This window comes from Salmo salar, chromosome ssa10, assembly GCF_905237065.1.
Source record: "Salmo salar chromosome ssa10, Ssal_v3.1, whole genome shotgun sequence".
Taxonomy (NCBI): domain Eukaryota; kingdom Metazoa; phylum Chordata; class Actinopteri; order Salmoniformes; family Salmonidae; genus Salmo; species Salmo salar.
Window position 1 is genome coordinate 70,127,355 of NC_059451.1, and position 20,111 is coordinate 70,147,465.

Consider the following 20,111-nt stretch of genomic DNA (forward strand, 5'->3'; position numbering starts at 1 on the left):
GAGTAAAAAAGTATTTGATCCGCTTGCTGATTTTGTACGTTTGCCCACTGACAAAGAAATGATCAGTCTATAATTTTAATGGTAGGTTTATTTGAACAGTGAGAGACAGAATAACAACAACAAAAAATCCAGATAAACGCATATCAAAAATGTTATAAATTGATTTGCATTTTAATGAGGAAAATAAGTATTTGACCCCCTCTCAATCAGAAAGATTTCTGGCTCCCAGGTGTCTTTTATACAGGCAACGAGCTGAGATTAGGAGCACACTCTTAAAGGGAGTGCTCCTAATCTCAGCTTGTTACCTGTATAAAAGACACCTGTCCACAGAAGCAATCAATCAGATTCCAAACTCTCCACCATGGCCAAGACCAAAGAGCTCTCCAAGGATGTCAGGGACAAGATTGTAGACCTACACAAGGCTGGAATGGGCTACAAGACCATCGCCAAACAGCTTGGTGAGAAGGTGACAACAGTTGTTGTGATTATTCGCAAATGGAAGAAACACAAAAGAACTGTCAATCTCCCTCGGCCTGGGGCTCCATGCAAGATCTCACCTCGTGGAGTTGCAATGATCATGGGAACGGTGAGGAATCAGCCCAGAACTACACGGGAGGATTTTGTCAATCATCTCAAGGCAGCTGGGACCATAGTCACCAAGAAAACAATTGGTAACACACTACGCCGTGAAGGACTGAAATCCTGCAGCGCCCGCAAGGTCCCCCTGCTCAAGAAAGCACATATACATGCCCGTCTGAAGTTTGCCAATGAACATCTGAATTGTTCTGACAACTGGGGGAAAGTGTTGTGGTCAGATGAGACCAAAATGGAGCTCTTTGGCATCAACTCAACTCGCCGTGTTTGGAGGAGGAGGAATGCTGCCTATGACCCCAAGAACACCATCCCCACCGTCGAACATGGAGGTGGAAACATTATGCTTTGGGGGTGTTTTTCTGCTAAGGGGACAGGACAACTTCATCGCATCAAAGGGACGATGGACGGGGCCATGTACCGTCAAATCTTGGGTGAGAACCTCCTTCCCTCAGCCAGGGCATTGAAAATGGGTCGTAGATGGGTATTCCAGCATGACAATGACCCAAAACACACGGCCAAGGCAACAAAGGAGTGGCTCAAGAAGAAGCACATTAAGGTTCCTGGAGTGGCCTAGCCAGTCTCCAGACCTTAATCCCATAGAAAATCAGTGGAGGGAGCTGAAGGTTCGAGTTGCCAAACGCCAGCCTCGAAACCTTAATGACTTGGAGAAGATCTGCAAAGAGGAGTGGGACAAAATCCCTCCTGAGATGTGTGCAAACCTGGTGGCCAACTACAAGAACACCTGTCTTAAGGGACTCATACACGTGTGCAAGCCTCATTAAAGCTACAAAGCTGTCTGTGTCCAACCTTAACATGTGATAACAATACAACAGAACAGAACAGCCAGATTGACATTTGCTCTCACAGGTGGCTAAAAATAACTATATGAAAGCCATGCCCCTACTAAGCCACACCTCCAGACTTCAGATCTGACCTACTGGGTCATATCTCAATAACCCAGCATCAATAACTCAGCATCAACAACCCAACCTTGCTTTTATTTTTTTTAAACAACCCAACTAAGTGACCCCGGTAAGTAACCTGTGGCCGAATGGTGGCTGGTTGGAATCCTGCGCCGAGTGCGGGAAAAATGGGAGGAATTGATCTGGCAACTGGAGGGCTGCTGGGTTCACATCCTCAAGAAATTCCCATTGGGCCCTTGAGCATGGTCCTTAACCCCACAACATGCTCTCCATCCATGGGTGCTGCACTGCAGCTTGACCATGTGCTTGTTTCAACTGTATATGTGGTGGAGTTGAGAATGGAGCAGAAGACACATTTACATTTTACAGACACTCTTATCCAGAGCAACTTACAATAGTGAATGCATACATTTCATATCACACATTTATTTATTTTTTTATTATTATTATTTTGCACTGGCCCCCCGTGAGAATCAAACCCACAACCCTGGCGTTGCACACACCATGCTCTACCAACTGAGCCACAGGGAAGACCTGTTGTTCTCTGTAACTAATGGGCAATAAAGTTGTACTGCATACTGTAAGACATTATTAATGCTAATACATGCTTATAACAAGCTAAATAGCATTATAATGGCAGGCTTTACATAAAGTGTCACAAAGGAATCTTGTGAGGAGCATTCTCATTGTCAGAAATCTCACAGAAATAAGCCTCCAACATTCTTCTCTTCCTCACATCGAGGTGGACTGTGGCGTTATCACATTAATTATGACTAAATTTGTGAATCAGGAACATTGAAAGAAATGCACCACTTCATCCAAATGACTTATGTAGTAGACATCGGCTTGTTGTAGCTAACATCGAATCAATGTAGGATTTGTACTGTACATGCTACAGTAGTGCCATATAGCTCAAATCCCACACCTGATGCCTGTCTGTGACTCAAGTCGCTGCAGAGAGGGAGGAGGTGAAAATAGAGGTAGCTGTAGTGGAGGTCAGGTCAGGTCAGCTAGACCTAGCTAGCTTGGTGACACAAAAACAGAAATATACAAACACACAAGGAAATGTGAATCAAATTTATTACAGCCCAAAATAATAATTGTTTCAGCTGATTTTTCTTTTTAAGAATCCCCAAGCTTGTCTCGACAAAATACTACACTATTACACTTTTTCCTTGTGATATGAATCACTGCAAGTCTGCAATGACAAGATACCATTGAAATGTACAGTTGAGGATATTCTTGTAAAAGCAGAGAAAAGTTGGCTGCCTACAGTTTTCTAATGGAAAGGGAGGTGCTAACTTTCCTATTCCATCTTTGGTTCTTTCTTGGCTTTCCGTGATTCCCCACATCATCTCTGCTTTCCTGCTTACCTGCTTCTCAAAATGCACTGGAGAAGATACAAGGTCCCTCCCCTTTGACCTTCAAGGAAAGAGGATGGACAGAAAGACACATTGGGAAACAGCCTTTCTCTTGAAACAACCAAGAACAACAACGGTGTCAGTACGGATTTGTGTGTAAGTATGTGTGTGTTTATTTGCAACAGGACAGCAGAGGGTCTCTGCATTTTCTTTAAACAACAACATTTTATTAATGTATTGTCCTGTCCTTACCGGACACCAGTGATGTCATCGGCGAGGGATGAGGACGAGGCCCTCAGGAGATGATTAACTTGTCAGGATTCCGTCTTGAGAAACACCATACGAAGCAGACGTAGCCTATAACTGGGACTTTCCATAAGAATGTTGAAGCTCCAAGAGTCAAACCCACTGGAATTTCTCTCTGTTGTATCCAGGCAGAGGAAAGCAGCTTGGCGTTGGGCTGGGATTGAGCGATTGGCCTCGACGCCTGGTTATGATGGGCGGAGAAGTGCCACACCTAACTGGGCAAAAGCCCCTCACAACCACCCCCAGATCGTCAATGTGTTCGCCTGGAAGGCCTGGATGCATCTGGAGTAGCAGCCGCCCCTCCCCCCTAAATGCAAGACATAGGTCAGTTATAGCCTTTCTGTACTATAGAGAGGGACTGAGTGGCTGCTGGGGGACTAGAGCTATTTCCACAGCTCTAAAAAGCTGCTAACCACAGCAATGCTGAGGAGGCATGCATCACTTTAACACATTGCTGTCCCCATGCAGAGAAAATGATACAGCAGAGCATCACAGTAGAAGCAGAAGCCTTGGGCAATGATTACTATAGAAAAACAAAAACATCATGGAGTTTAAAGGACAAGAACAAGTTTATTTTTTTTGTTAAAATTGTGTTTTATCTGTTATGAAAACATTGACAGTACAAAGTGTACTTGTCCCACTGTAGCTCAGTTGGTAGTGCATGGCGCTTGCAACGCCAGGGTTGTGGGTTCGATTCCCATAGGGGGCCAGTATGTAAAAATGTAATGAAAATGTATGCACTTTACTGTAAGTCGCTCTGGATAAGAGTGTCTGCTAAATGACTAAACTGTAACTATATCACCTATGTGTTTTTTCCAATGTTCAGTTTGAGATGCAAAATGATTGGTAACACTCTGTGAACCACCTGTGTGTAATGTGTTGCAAATGGTTGTTATAAGGAGCCAAGATTAGATATTTGACCAACCCCTAATCCCTACCCCCTATGTACTTGTGGAAATCTGAGGCTTTAATAAATGTAAGCAAGATGGTAAAAATTCCATAGGGTTTGATTTAGGATTGGCCATTACGAATGCTTAGTTCGGGTCATGTCAGGAAATTTTCCAGGGCCTATAGAAAACCTATTAATGTATTACAGGGTGATAGGTGGCAGGTGGTTCATATAAAGTATTACCAAATAGTTTATACAGTTGAAAAATATTTGTTTTACTTCAGTTTATTTATTCTATAAATTGGCCAAGGCCTTGTGTTTTGCAAAAGCGGTGATAAACAAATCAGTTTTTTTAAGAACAAGTGCTTGAGATTCTTTATGCCTCCATTCCATTTTTCACTGAAGTTGCTCTATTTGGGTCTGTCTATCCATGCAGACACACTCAGTAGCAAAACAAATCCCACACACACTTCTTCCATACCCACGCAATAAGATGAACTTGCATTCCAGCTATGTTTCGAAGACATACAGTACAAATTACTTTAAAGTAACTTAATAAGCTAATTTAAAATGTTTCTTCAGGGAATCATATCCAAGGGAGGAGCACAAAATGAAGTGCTTTGAAAATAAATGTGCATCCCAGATTCCCAGTCAGTAACTATTTCCAGGAAACATAAATAATTGTGCATTTATTGGTCCAAAACATCCTAGCATCAGACTCGAGTTCCTGATACACTACCGTTCAAAAGTTTGGGGTCACTTAGAAATGTCCTTGTTTTTGAAAGAAAAGCAAAAAATGTGTCCATTAAAATAACATGAAATTGATCAGAAATACAGAGTAGACATTGTTAATGTTGTAAATGACTATTGTAGCTGGAAACGGCATATTTTTGATGGAATATCTACATAGGCGTACAGAGGCCCATTATCAGACACCATTGCTCCTGTGTTCCAATGGCACATTGTGTTAGCTAATCAAAATTTATCATTTTAAAAGGCTAATTGATCATTAGAAAACCCTTTTGCAATTATGTTAGCAGAGCTGAAAACTCTTGTGCTAATTAAAGAAGCAATAAAACTGGCCTTCTTTAGGCTAGTTGAGTATCTGGAGCATCAGCATTTGTGGGTTTGATTACAGGCTCAAAATTGCCAGAAAAAATAAGTTTCTTCTGAAACTTGTCAGTCTATTCTTGTTCTGAAAAATGGAGGCTATTCCATGCGAGAAATTGCCAAGAAACTGAAGATCTCGTACAACGCCGTGTACTACTCCCTTTACAGAACAGTGCAAACTGGCTCTAACCAGAATAGAAAGAGGAGTCGGAGGCCCCGGTGCACAACTGAGCAAGAGGACAAGTACATTAGAGTGTCTAGTTTAAGAAACAGATGCCTCACAAGTCCTCAATTGGCAGCTTCATTAAATAGTACCCGCAAAACACCAGTCTCAGCGTCAACAGTGAAGCGACAACGCCGGGATGCTGGCCTTCTAGGCAGAGTTCCTCTGTCCAGTGTCTTAAGAGATTCCTTAAAGCTAGAATCCTTAGTTGTCTGTATGCTGTTGTTTGTATGTGTATACCCATTGATTATTGAAGAATACCATTTATAAATTTACATTTAAATTTACGTCATTTAGCAGACGCTCTTATCCAGAGCGACTTACAAATTGGTGCATTCACCTTACCTACCAGTGGAACAACCACTTTAAAATAGTACATCTTTTGGGGGGGAGGGTGGGGGGGGGAGGGTAGAAGGATTACTTTATCCTATCCCAGGTATTCCTTAAAGAGGTGGGGTTTCAGGTGTCTCCGGAAGGTGGTGATTGACTCCGCTGTCCTGGCGTCGTGAGGGAGCTTGTTCCACCATTAGGGTGCCAGAGCAGCGAACAGTTTTGACTGGGCTGAGCGGGAACTGTGCTTCCGCAGAGGTAGGGAGGCGAGCAGGCCAGAGGTGGATGAACGCAGTGCCCTTCTTTGGGTGTAGGGACTGATCAGAGCCTGAAGGTACGGAGGTACGGAGGTGCCGTTCCCCTCACAGCTCCATTGGCAAGCACCATGGTCTTGTAGCAGATGCGAGCTTCAACTGGAAGCCAGTGGAGTATGCGGAGGAGCGGGGTGACGTGAGAGAACTTGGGAAGGTTGAACACCAGACGGGCTGCGGCGTTCTGGATGAGTTGTAGGGGTTTAATGGCACAGGCAGGGAGCCCCGCCAACAGCGAGTTGCAGTAATCCAGACGGGAGATGACAAGTGCCTGGAATAGGACCTGCGCCGCTTCCTGTGTAAGGCAGGGTCGTACTCTGCAAATGTTGTAGAGCATGAACCTACAGGATCGGGTCACCGCCTTGATGTTAGCGGAGAACGACAGGGTGTTGTCCAGGGTCACGCCAAGGCTCTTGGCACTCTGGGAGGAGGACACAATGGAGTTGTCAACCGTGATGGCGAGATCATGAAATGGGCAGTCCTTCCCCGGGAGGAAGAGCAGCGCCGTCTTGCCGAGGTTCAGCTTGAGGTGGTGATCCGTCATCCACACTGATATGTCTGCCAGACATGCAGAGATGCGATTCGCCACCTGGTTATCAGAAGGGGGAAAGGAGAAGATTAATTGTGTGTCGTCTGCGTAGAAATGATAGGAGAGAACATGTGAGGATATGACAGAGCCAAGTGACTTGGTGTATAGCGAGAATAGGAGAGGGCCTAGAACTGAGCCCTGGGGGACACCAGTGGTGAGAGCACGTGGTGCGGAGACAGATTCTCGCCACGCTACCTGGTAGGAGCGACCTGTCAGGTAGGACGCAATCCAAGAGTGAGCCTAGCCGGAGATGCCCAACTTGGAGAGGGTGGAGAGGAGGATCTGATGGTTCACAGTATCAAAGGCAGCAGATAGGTCTAGAAAGATAAGAGCAGAGGAGAGAGAGTTAGCTTTAGCAGTGCGGAGAGCCTCCGCGACACAGAGAAGAACAGTCTCAGTTGAATGACCAGTCTTGAAACCTGACTGATTTGGATCAAGAAGGTCATTCTGAGAGAGATAGCAAGAGAGCTGGCCAAGGACGGCACGCTCAAGAGTTTTGGAGAGAAAAGAAAGAAGGGATACTGGTCTGAAGTTGTTGACATCGGAGGGATCGAGTGTAGGTTTTTTGAGAAGGTGTGCAACTCTCGCTCTCTTGAAGACGGAAGGGACGTAGCCAGCGGTCAAGGATGAGTTGATGAGCGAGGTGAGGTAAGGGAGAAGGTCTCCGGAAATGGTCTGGAGAAGAGAGGAGGGGATAGGGTCAAGCGGGCAGGTTGTTGGGCGGCCGGCCGTCACAAGTCGCAAGATTTCATCTGGAGAGAGAGGGGAGAAAGAGGTCAAAGCATAGGGTAGGGAAATGTGAGCAGGACCAGCGGTGTCGTTTGACTTAACAAACGAGGATCGGATGTCGTCAAACTTCTTTTCAAAATGGTTGCAAAGTCATCCGCAGATAGGGGGGAGGGGAGGATTCAGGAGGGAGGAGAAGGTGGCAAAGAGCTTCCTAGGGTTAGAGGCAGATGCTTGGAATTTAGAGTGGTAGAAAGTGGCTTTAGCAGCAGAAACAGAGGAAGAAAATGTGGAGAGGAGGGAGTGAAAAGATGCCAGGTCCGCAGGGAGGCTAGTTTTCCTCCATTTCCGCTCGGCTGCCCGGAGCCCTGTTCTGTGAGCTCGCAATGAGTCGTCAAGCCACGGAGCTGGAGGGGAGGACCGAGCCGGCCGGGAGGATAAGGGACATAGAGAGTCAAAGGATGCAGAAAGGGAGGAGAGGAGGGTTGAGGAGGCAGAATCAGGAGATTGATTGGAGAAGGATTGAGCAGAGGGAAGAGATGATAGGATGGAAGAGGAGAGAGTAGCAGGAGAGAGAGAGCGAAGGTTGCGATGGCGCAATACCATCTGAGTAGGGGCAGAGTGAGTAGTGTTGAGGAGAGTGAGAGGGAAAAGGATACAAGGTGGTGGTCGGAGACTTGGAGGGGAGTTGCAGTGAGATTAGCAGAAGAACAGCATCTTGTAAAGATGAGGTCAAGCGTATTGCCTGCCTTGTGAGTAGGGGGGACGGTGAGAGGGTGAGGTCAAAAGAGGAGAGGAGGTGAAAGAAGGAGGCAGAGAGAAATGAGTCAAAGGTAGACGTAGGGAGGTTAAAGTCACCCAGAATTGTGAGGGGTGAGCCATTGTCAGGAAAGGAACTTATCAAGGCGTCAAGCTCATTGATGAACTCTCCAAGGGAACCTGGAGGGCGATAAATGATAAGGATGTTAAGCTTGAATGGGCTAATGACTGTGACAGCATGGAATTCAAAGGAGGAGATAGACAGATGGGTCAGGGGAGAAAGAGAGAATGTCCACTTGGGAGAGATGAGGATTCCAGTGCCACCACCTCGCTGACCAGATGCTCTCGGGGTATGCGAGCACACGTGGTCAGACGAGGAGAGAGCAGTAGGAGTAGCAGTGTTTTCAGTGGTAATCTATGTTTCCGTCAGCGCCAAGAAGTCGAGGGACTGGAGGGTAGCATAGGCTGAGATTAACTCTGCCTTGTTGGCCGCAGACCGGCAGTTCCAGAGGCTGCCGGAGACCTGGAATTCCACGTGGGTCGTGTGCGCTGGGACCACCAGGTTAGAGTGGCAGCGGCCATGCGGTGTGAAGCGTTTGTGTGGCCTGTGCAGAGAGGAAAGAACAGGGATAGACAGACACATAGTTGACAGGCTACAGGAGAGGCTACGCTAATGCAAAGAAGATTGGAATGAAAATTAACTAAACAACTGGGGAAGCGCGAGAGCAGGGCCTCCCTCACTAACCATTCACTGAAACACTCAAATATAACTTTTCCAACTTCCACTTTAGAAATTATAATTGATGTAAACTACAGCGGTTCAATGTTTCCAGGAATAGGCTCAAACTTAATTTATTCAGCTAGATAACTTGGTACAGTATTCTTCCGTGAAACCCACCCAGTGCACCGTATTCTATGACGCCGTAGCTAACTAGCATGCTAGCATCCAATAACACACGGTTAGCACCAATACTTGGTTACAACAAACTACCAATGGATCACGACGCCAGGACAGCGGAGTCAATCACCACCTTCCGGAGACACCTGAAACCCCACCTCTTCAAGGAATACCTGGGATAGGATAAAGTAATCCTTCTAACCCCCCCCTTAAAAGATTTAGATGCACTATTGTAAAGTGGTTGTTCCACTGGATATTATAGGTGAATGCACCAATTTGTAAGTCGCTCTGGATAAGAGCGTCTGCTAAATGACTAAAATGTAAATGTAAATGGATCATGAGCTAAGTTCAACTGTCATACCCCATCAGAACCCCAAATATAAGCTTGTTTTACTCCAATATTTGTAAACAATGCAAATGTAAACAAACACAGTATAGCCTCAAAACATGGTTAAAACTATCATTTCAACTGTCATACCCCATCAGAATCCCAAATATAAGCTTGTTTTACTCCAATGTTTGTAAACAATGCAAATGTAAACAAACACTGTATAGCCTCAAAACATGGTTAAAACTATAATTTGGTATCATGGATGGTCAGTCCTTGCATCCATAGCTTTGTCAAGGTAATAGTCAAACTGCATTTCACAGCATGCACTGATTTCTCACTGAGTTTGGGACAAATGAGAATGCTCATTGGGTTCACAGTGTCCTCGAAGGTATTCTGTAACAGGGCAAAAATAATGCTGTCTCTTCTCAGACTCCCAGACATGAGTTGCTGGTTTCTCTCTCCTCTTCTCAGCATGCTGTTCTTTTAATGGACATCTGCTGGCACGTTGGCCTGTAACGGGTTTGCCATGTGCCCCTCCAGAAACACACATGCAGGAGGAGCTGGAGGGAATATGCCCCTCTCCTGAGGGGGGACTACACCTATCCTTATCCAGCACTTTGGAAACAAGATGACGACAGGTAGGGTATATACAGTATATATATACCATTTGGGACATATATATGTATATATATATATATATATATATATATATATATATATATATATATATATATATGTCCCAAATGGTACCCTTTTCCCTTTATACAGTAGTGCATTACTTTTGGGCTCTGGTAAAAAAAAGTAGTGCACTATATAGGGAATGGGGTGCCATTTGGGACGCAGACTATGAGTTCCTCTGTATAAATTAGTTCAGTGTTTGAGCTGTTCCCTTGACTTGTGAAAACAGGTAGTTACCTCATTCAACCCTCAGCTATGTCCTATGGAAAAAGCTCAAAGGAGATGAGGTTGACTTGTTTTCATCTCTCCACTTCCTCACTTTCTTGAATCGAGGCACTTTGGGTGAAGTGCACAGTTAGCATTACTTTGGCAAGTGGTTCAAGGTGTTGAACCTTTTTCCAAAGTGTTGGCCATGGGTGGATTGGCCATAAGGCAATTCTGGCAAATTAAAATTAAAAAAGGACACCGTTGGCAGCCCATGTACATTTAAAAAATATATATATTTGCACCTTTTCTCTGTTGTCATAATATATTTGAGCATTTGCCTGATCAGTGGGCAAGGGCCGGTACCCCTACCAAGATGAGCCGGCCCAGTTTTCTGATTGCCTGAGCTGAGGTCACGCAAGAATTCACATTCAAAGTCAAATGTGCATCAGCACAGAGACCCACTATGACCAAGTGCTGTGATTGTGTCTGTGCTGAGAAATTATGCTAGGCTTAGCACCGACAGATCAGCTGCCGCTGCAGAAGACAGTGCAGTCGAGGTAGGGAGCACACAGAAAAAGACACACACAATGACACAGATTTACAGTGAGGGAAAAATGTATTTGATCCCCTGTTGATTTTGTATGTTTGCCCACTGACAAAGAAATGATGTCTATAATTTTAATGGTAGGTTTATTTGAACAGTGAGAGACAGAATAACAACAAAAAAATCCAGAAAAACACATGTCAAAAATGTTATAAAATGATTTGCATTTTAATGAGGGAAATAAGTATTTGACCCCTCTGCAAAACATGACTTAGTACTTGGTGGCAAAACCCTTGTTGGCAATCACAGAGGTCAGACGTTTCTTGTAGTTGGCCACCAGGTTTGCACACATCTCAGGAGGGATTTTGTCCCACTCCTCTTTGCAGATCTTCTCCAAGTCATTAAGGTTTCGAGGCTGACGTTTGGCAACTCGAACATTCAGCTCCCTCCACAGATTTTCTATGGGATTAAGGTCTGGAGACTGGCTAGGCCACTCCAGGACCTTAATGTGCTTCTTCTTGAGCCACTCCCTTGTTGCCTTGGGGATGGTGTTCTTGGGGTCATAGGCAGCATTCCTCCTCCTCCAAACACGGCGAGTTGAGTTGATGACAAAGAGCTCCATTTTGGTCTCATCTGACCACAACACTTTCACCCAGTTGTCCTCTGAATCATTCAGATGTTCATTGGCAAACTTCAGACGGGCATGTATATGTGCTTTCTTGAGCAGGGGGACCTTGCGGGCGCTGCAGGATTTCAGTCCTTCACAGCGAAGCGTGTTACCAATTGTTTTCTTGGTGAATATGGTCCCAGCTGCCTTGAGATCATTGACAAGATCCTCCCGTGTAGTTCTGGGCTGATTCCTCACTGTTCTCATGATCATTGCAACTCCACGAGGTGAGATCTTGCATGGAGCCCCAGGTTGAGGGAGATTGACAGTTATTTTGTGTTTCTTCCATTTGCGAATAATCGCACCAACTGTTGTCACCTTCTCACCAAGCTGCTTGGCGATGGTCTTGTAACCCAGCCTTGTGTAGGTCTACAATCTTGTCCCTGACATCCTTGGAGAGCTCTTTGGTCTTGGCCATGGTGGAGAGTTTGGAATCTGATTGATTCATTGCTTCTGTGGACAGTTGTCTTTTATACAGGTAACAAACTGAGATTAGGAGCACTCCCTTTAAGAGTGTGCTCCTAATCTCAGCTCGTTACCTGTATAAACGATACCTGGGAGCCAGAAATCTTTCTGAATGAGAGGGGGTCAAATACTTATTTCCCTCATTAAAATGCAAATCAATTTATAGCATTTTTGACATGCGTTTTTCTGGATTTTTTTGTTGTTATTCTGTCTCTCACTGTTCAAATAAACCTACCATTAAAATTATAGACTGATCATTTCTTTGTCAGTGGGCAAACGTACAAAATCAGCAGGGGATCAAATACTTTTTTCCCTCACTGTAGCCTACAGCTGCCAGTTAATATTTTGGCTGTATATCGTATGAATTAGTAAGCTAATTAACACTTAGGCCTAGTTAGGTAATTGGGGATTCAGGGGAACTAACTTGCAATAAGCCAAAAAAGTAATTAGATTGGCTTTTATAACACATAAGCCAATAAGACATTAAGACATTAAATACAGTGCTACTGCTAGTTATAAAATACAAGTCATAATGGGTACCCATTAATATAAACCGACACGAGAGTCACTCGTTACTACAGGTCATAAACTAAGACCCACTCGCTGGCTGGCAAGACTGAGATTCAGAAGCAAATAAACATGGATAAAACTATTAATTGACCTTTAACAGAGGATTATTTAGTAATTATTATGCATTAATTCAGTGTTTCATTGTAATACATTATGACAGAAACACTTTATTTCAAGGTTCTGCAAAAACCATTTACAAGGCATTCAGAAATGGTGTTAACCATTCATTAATCATTACCCCCCACATTAATAAACCATGTACTAAGCATTAGTAAAGTATTTTTGCAGTCCCTAATCTAAAGTCAGTGCTATTTATACTTTATAAACACTTTGTACATTTTTTGAGTGACCAGTGTAACCTGGTGAAAAAATAAGCACACAGTGCAGGATGTTTAAGGAAATATATATGCATGTGTGAATAACTAGCTTATTAAAATTTATAAATGTGGGAGTAATGAGTAATACATGGTGAGCAAACAGTTTGTAAATGCCTTATAAATGGTTTACTATGGACCCTTAAAAGAAAGTGTTACCCTAGGAAGTTGTTGGGCCAGGCAGCTACCTCAGCTGCTGCTGATGCAGTCAAGTGCAGTGGAGGTAGGAAGAAAACAGAGAGAGAGAGAGAGAGAGAGACTGACACAGATTTACTACCAGTTTCCATATTTTGGCCCTATATTATATATGTAATAGTAATTAACCCTTAGGATGGGGGGAGACATGTATGAAAGACATATTTGCAATATAAGTAGTATTACGAAGGTATAAAGAACAAAATTCTGTTTTCTCCATTTTTTTTCTTCAGGTTTCCTTTATCCCACTTTTTTTCATGTTTTTCGCTCTCAAAATCACTATTTGTTTAATAGAAAAACAACAAAATTGGATGTTCTTAGTCCACAACAACATCAGGAGACAGCTTTTGAGGTCTGGGAAAAATCTACGATATGTTTGGGTGTAGTTACCCTTTAGTGCAGTGTAGCTAAAATTCCAGAGCTGAATTTGGTCCCAGTCCACCCCCTTGTTTGGGCTAATTCAATTTTTAATTCAGATTCTGTTATTGAGGCTTACTTCAAGCTATTCTTTGCCTGTGGGAGAGTTTGACTAAGGATTCTGAGCCTATGCTTTCGAAGAGCCCCTGATGATCTTCAATGCTCAAATGCTTCACATGTAGAGAGATACAGTATTCTATTCTTGAGGTCTTGTGTTTGCATATGGTAACCCTTTACACTCGGACCCGTATACGGGTTAAAATGTCAGATTTGGCCACTGATAAATGCCTAAATTGGAACGCAGGGGGCTGTACAGTAATATGCTATACATAAAGATGAGACGTTGAGTCCAAATATGCGCTTCACATTTCCATATCATTAAACTCATGTCATATACAGTGTCAAGATTCGATTTATAATAGACCGTTTTTGGATTGGGTAAACAGCAACAGTCATTGTGTGATGGCGGGGATGCAGGGTTGTGTTCCACACAAAACAACTACAAGTGTTCTCTAGTTCCTCAACGACACAGCTAGGAGAGCTAAAAAAAGAACCTTATATTTGAAGACTCTTCTTTGAGTCAAGTGTACTGAAATTACTTTGGACCTGTGCACTTTGGAGAAGTGTGTGGACACTTGGAGACACCAGTTTGTCCTCTCACTCAAACCCATGCAATTTGTTTGTCTTATGTTGCACCTATCCCCCTTTTCCAGGAATATTCTTGTCATGTTACTCAATGTAAACAGAGTATTTTCAGATTTCATTATCAACAAAAGCTGTGAAAAGTACAGTAAAATCCACATAAAATCAACAGTGTAAGGTTTAGATTCAGACACATGTCAGGTGAACTGTTGTGCCGTAACTTTTGGTCTAATAATTTTCTCATAATCTCCAAACTTTTCCCTTTCAATTGCTACCATGGTTATGCATATGCTTTTCATATTTCTTCTGTAAGAAACATTTCAATTTAGCCCGATCCACATATGCCAATTCCCACAAGAGTAAAGGGTTAACACACACTGATACAGATGTAGGGAGATACAGTATTCTATTCATTGAGGTGTTGGTGTTTGGATATGTAAAAATAGCTCTTAGAACCCACATATTGATACTTTTGGCTTTACCCTAATTAGCACCTAGAATCATTCTAGATGAACACTATTTGTCTGTCCATCTTAATGTTGTATAATCAAATTCAATTCCCTTTCATTCTGGCATGTCATGAGACTGACATCACCAGCACACATGAGTTGCATTCCAAAAACTCAAACCTGAGAGGGTCTGGAACATTGCCATCGATTCAAGGCTTTGGTTCAAAATGAAAAAAGCTGTTCACATCACAAAAATGCATCATAATGAAATTATCAAATAAAGGGGGCGATATGACACATACAGTTGAAGTCGGAAGTTTACCAACACCTTAGCTAAATACATTGAAACTCAGTTTTTCACAATTCCTGACATTTAATCCAAAAATTCCGTCTTAGGTCAATTAGGATGACCATTTTATTTTAAGAATGTGAAATGTCAGAATAATAGTTGAGAGAATGATTTATTCCAGCTTTTATTTCTTTCATCACATCCCCAGTGGGTCAGAAGTTGCTTACATACACTCAATTAGTATTTGGTAGCATTGCCTTTAAATTGTTTAACGTGGGTCAAACGTTTCGGGTAGCCTTCCACAAGCTTCCCACAATAAGTTGGGTGAATTTTGGCCCATTTCTCCTGACAGAGCTGGTGTAACTGAGTCAGGTTTGTAGGCCTCCTTGCTCGCACACACTTTTTCAGTTCTGCCCACAAATGTTCTATAGGATTGAGGTCAGGGCTTTGTGATGGCCACTCCAATACCTTGACTTTGTTGTACTTAAGCCATTTTGCCACAACTTTGGAAGTATGCTTGGGGTCATTGTCCATTTGGAAGACCCATTTACGACCAAGATTTAACTTTCTGACTGATGTCTTGAGATGTTGCTTCAATACATCCACCTAATTTTCCTGCCTCATGAAGCCATCTATTTTGTGTAGTTCACCAGTCCCTCCTGCAGCAAAGCACCCCCACAACATGATGCTGCCACCCCCGTGCTTTACAGTTGGGATGGTGTTCTTCGGCTTGCAAGCCTCCCTCTTCTTCCTCCAAATATAACGATGGTCATTATGGCCAAACAGTTCTATTTTTGTTTCATCAGACCAGAGGACATTTCTCCAAAAAGTATGATCTTTGTCCCCATGTGCAGTTACAAAGCGTAGTCTGGCTTTTCTATAGCGGTTTTGGAGCAGTGGCTTCTTCCTTGCTGAGTGGCCTTTCAGGTTATGTCGATATAGGACTCGTTTTACTGTGGATATAGATACTTTTGTGCCTGTTTCCTCCAGCATCTTCACAAGGTTCTTTGCTGTTGTACTGGGATTGATTTGCACATTTCGCACCAAAGTATGTTCATCTCTAGGAGACAAAACGCGTCTCCTTCCTGAGCAGAATGAAGGCTGCTTGGTCCCATGGTGTTTATACTTGCATACTATTGTTTGTACAGATGAACGTGGTACCTTCAGGCGTTTGGAAATTGCTCCCAAGGATGAACCAGGCTTGTGGTTTTAATGACTCCAACCTAAGTGTATGTAAACTTCCGACTTCAACTGTATGGTCTTTGTTCCACTAAGATCAATTTTAAGATAGTGAGACTATTAACTTGCATGTGTCACACAGTGAATACTAAAATGTAATGCTTTGAGCACACCTTGTGTGTTTAGAAGTGGACAAGTCACCCATTAAGCCAGGGATGGAAAACTTTTTGTAGGTCCGCGGACCAACCCCCCCCCAAAAAAAAACCACAACTCAGTCAAGGTCTAAACTTACTGTTGAGAGAGTTAGAATATAAGAATACACCATTTTGAAATGTGGTTGTGCATCAGCAGTTTTTTTTGTTATGTCAGTCACTGACAGTCACTCAATTAGCCATGTCAGCAAAAATGTTTAGATTGGTAAATTAGTCTAGCCAGCTAAACTTAGTAATTAATCATGGTCGAATACCAACCTGCACGCAGTGCACGTGCCCACGGACCATTGATTTTGTTAATCACTTTCACTCAGATACCATACTAACACGGCACAAGTCATGGCAAAATGTGTAGAATTGCAGAAAACTTGCTGTACAACTGCAATGTTTCTTTACGCCCCATGGCGGGGGGGGGTCCAAATCTCTCTTAGGGTCCCCAAAAGGTTACTGATATCATGCATTTAGAGTAAATGAGTTTAACTGCACAAATAATTCCATTGCACAAATCAGTTGACTGCATATGTAGGTATGGATATGGGTACGTAATATCGCAATACAGGATATGACTCAGATGAAGACACAGGAGGCGGATAGTTCGATTCTCAGAATATTTAATATAACAAAGGGTCAGGCAAAAGGCATGTCGAGGGCAGGCAGAGGTTCGTAAACCAGGTCAGAGTCAGACAGTTACATGATGGCAGGCAGGCTCAGGGTCAGGACAGGCAGAAAGGTCAGAACCGGGAAGACTAGAAAACAAAAACTTGAGAACGGGAGAAACGGGAAACACGCTGGTAAGACCTGACGAAACAAGACGAACTGGTAACAGACAAACAGAAAATGCAGTTGCAGTTCACATACACTAAGTTGACTGTGCCTTTAACTTCTTGGTGACGCGGCAGTATTCAGAAATTCAGATGAGTACGTGCAAAAAATTAAACTGCCTGCTTCTCGGGCCCAGAAGGTAGGATATGTATATTATTAGTCGATTTGGATAGAAAACACTCTGAAGTTTCTAAAACTGTTTGAAAGATGTCTGTGAGTATAACAGAACTCATATGGCAGGCAAAAACCTGAGAAAAAATCCAACCAGGAAGTGACTTGTAGTTTTTCTATCTAATCCCTATTCAAACTACAGTGTCTGTGGGGTCATTTTGCACTTCCTAAGGCTTCCATTGGCTGTCAACAGCCTTTAGAAACTTGTTTCATGCGTCTACTGTTACTGGGCAGAGAATAGGAGCTCAGTCAATCAGTGGACTGCCTGGGACCAGTGAGTTGTTTACTGCGCGAGCGAGCACGCAAGCGCGTCGCTCCTTCTTTTTCCTCTGTAATGAATACGCTATTGTCCGGTTGGAATATTATCGAAGTTTTATGTTAAAAAGACCCTAAGGATTGATTGTAAACATCGTTTGACATGCTTCTACAAACTTGACTTTTCGTCTCTGGTTTAGCACTCTCGCGTTATGCCTTTGGATTAGTGATCTGAACGCAGGAACAAAACGGAGGTATTTGGACATAAATATGGAGTTTTTCAAACAAAAATAACATTTCTTGTGGGAGTCCTGGGAGTGCATTCCAACGAAGATCAGCAAAGGTAAGGGAAGATTTATAATACTAATTCTGAGTTTAGTTGACTCCAGAACTTGGCGGGTAACTGTACAGCTTGCTTTGATGGCTGAGCTCTGTACTCAGAATATTGAAAAATGTGCTTTCGCCGTAAACTATTTTAAAATCTGACACAGCGGTTGCATTAACTTCTCAGGGCTACGTGGGACGCTACCGTCCCACCCACGGTTCACACTATTCAACAGCCAGTGAAATACCAGGGCGGCAAATTCAAAACAACAAAATGTCATAATTCAAATTTCTCAAACATACAACTATTTTACACCATTTTAAAGATACACCTCTCCTTAATCCAACCACATTGTCCGATTTCAAAAAGGCTTTACGGCGAAAGCATAAAGTTAGATTATGTTAGGACAGTGCCAACACAAGAAAAACCACACAGCCATTTTCCAAGCAGGAGAGGGGTCACAAAAACCAGAAATACAGCTAAAATTAAGCACTAACCTTTGACGATCTTCATCAGATGACACTCCTAGGACTCAATGTTACACAATACATGTATGTTTTGTTCGATAAAGTTCATATTTATATCAACAACAAAAAAACATTTAACATTGGCGCGTGATGTTGAGAAAATATTTTGCCTCCAAAACTGCCGGTGAACCAGCACAACAATTTACAAAAATACTCATCATAAAAGTTGATAAAATATTAAACTGTTATTCAAAGAATTATAGATAAACATCTCCTTAATGCAACCGCTGTGACAGCTTTCAAAAAAGCTTCACGGGGAAAGCACACTTTGTAATAATCTGAGTACGGTGCTCAGAAAAATACATCAGGCAATACAGATACCCGCCATTTTGGAGTCATCTAAAATCATAAATAGCATTATAAATATTCATTTACCTTTGATGATCTTCATCAGAAGGCACTTCCAGGAATCCCAGGTCCACAATAAATGTTGTTTTGTTCGATAAAGTCCATAATTTATGTTCAAATACCTCCTTGTTGTTTGTGCGTTCAGTAAGCTACTCCAAATGTTGGAAGCACGCCGAAAATTTCACGCCGAAAAGTGAAAAAAAGTTATATTTACGTACGTAGAAACAAGTCATACGTTGTATAGCATCAATCTTTAAGGCTTTTTTAGCATAAAACTTCAATAATATTCCAATCGGATGATTCCAATGTCTTGAAAAACATTATGGAATACAGCTACCTCATCAGGTGAATGCGCGCCATTGAACTCATGTCATTTTCTGAGTCACCAACTTCCCGGCCTTCTTGTTCGCTCTCTGTTCACTGCAAAAGCCTGAAACAAGGTTCTAAAGACTGTTGACATCTAGTGGAAGCCTTAGGAAGTGCAAAATGAACCCTAAGTCACTGTGTGTTAGATAGGCAATGACTTGAAAAGACTACAAGCATCAGATTTCCCACTTCCTGGTTGGATTTTTCTCAGGTTTTTGCCTGCCATATGATTTATGTTATACTCACAGACATCATTCAAACAGTTTTAGAAACTTCAGAGTGTGTTCTATCGAAATCTACTAATAATATGCAAATATTTGACTCTGGGCTCGAGTATTAGGCAGTTTACTCTGGGCACGCTTTTCATCTGAAATCGCAAATACTGCCCCCTATACCTTAAAAAGTTAAGGAGAAGTGTATCTATAATTCTTTCAATAACTTTATCAACGTTTATGATGAGTATTTTTGTAAATTGATGTGCTCATTCACTGGAAGTTCTGGTGGGAATACATTTTCTGAACATCACGCGCCAATGTAAAATGAGGTTTATGGATATAAATATGAACTTTATCAAGCAAAACATACATGCATTTTGTAATATTGAGTCCTGGGAGTGTCATCTGATGAAGATCATCAAAGGTTAGTGATTGATTTTAGCTGTATTTCTGGTTTTTGTGACGCCTCTCCTTGCTTGGAAAATGGCTGTGTGGTTTTTCTTGTTTCGGCGCTGTCCTAACATAATCTAATGCTATGCTATCGCCGTAAAGCCTTTTTGAAATCAGACACTGTGGTTGGATTAAGGAGAATCTTATCTTTAAAATGGTGTATAATACTTGTATGTTTGAGAAATTTGAATTATGAGATTTTTGTTGTTTTGAATTTGCCGCCCTGCTATTTCACTGGCTGTTGATAGTGTGTACCGCGGGTGGGACACTAGCATCTCAGATGTTCCAGAGAGGTTAAACAGCTTGGAAAATTCAAGAAAATTATTAAATGGCATTAGAAGCTTCTGATAGGCTAATTTTACATAGTTTGAGTCAATTGGAGGTGTACCTGTGG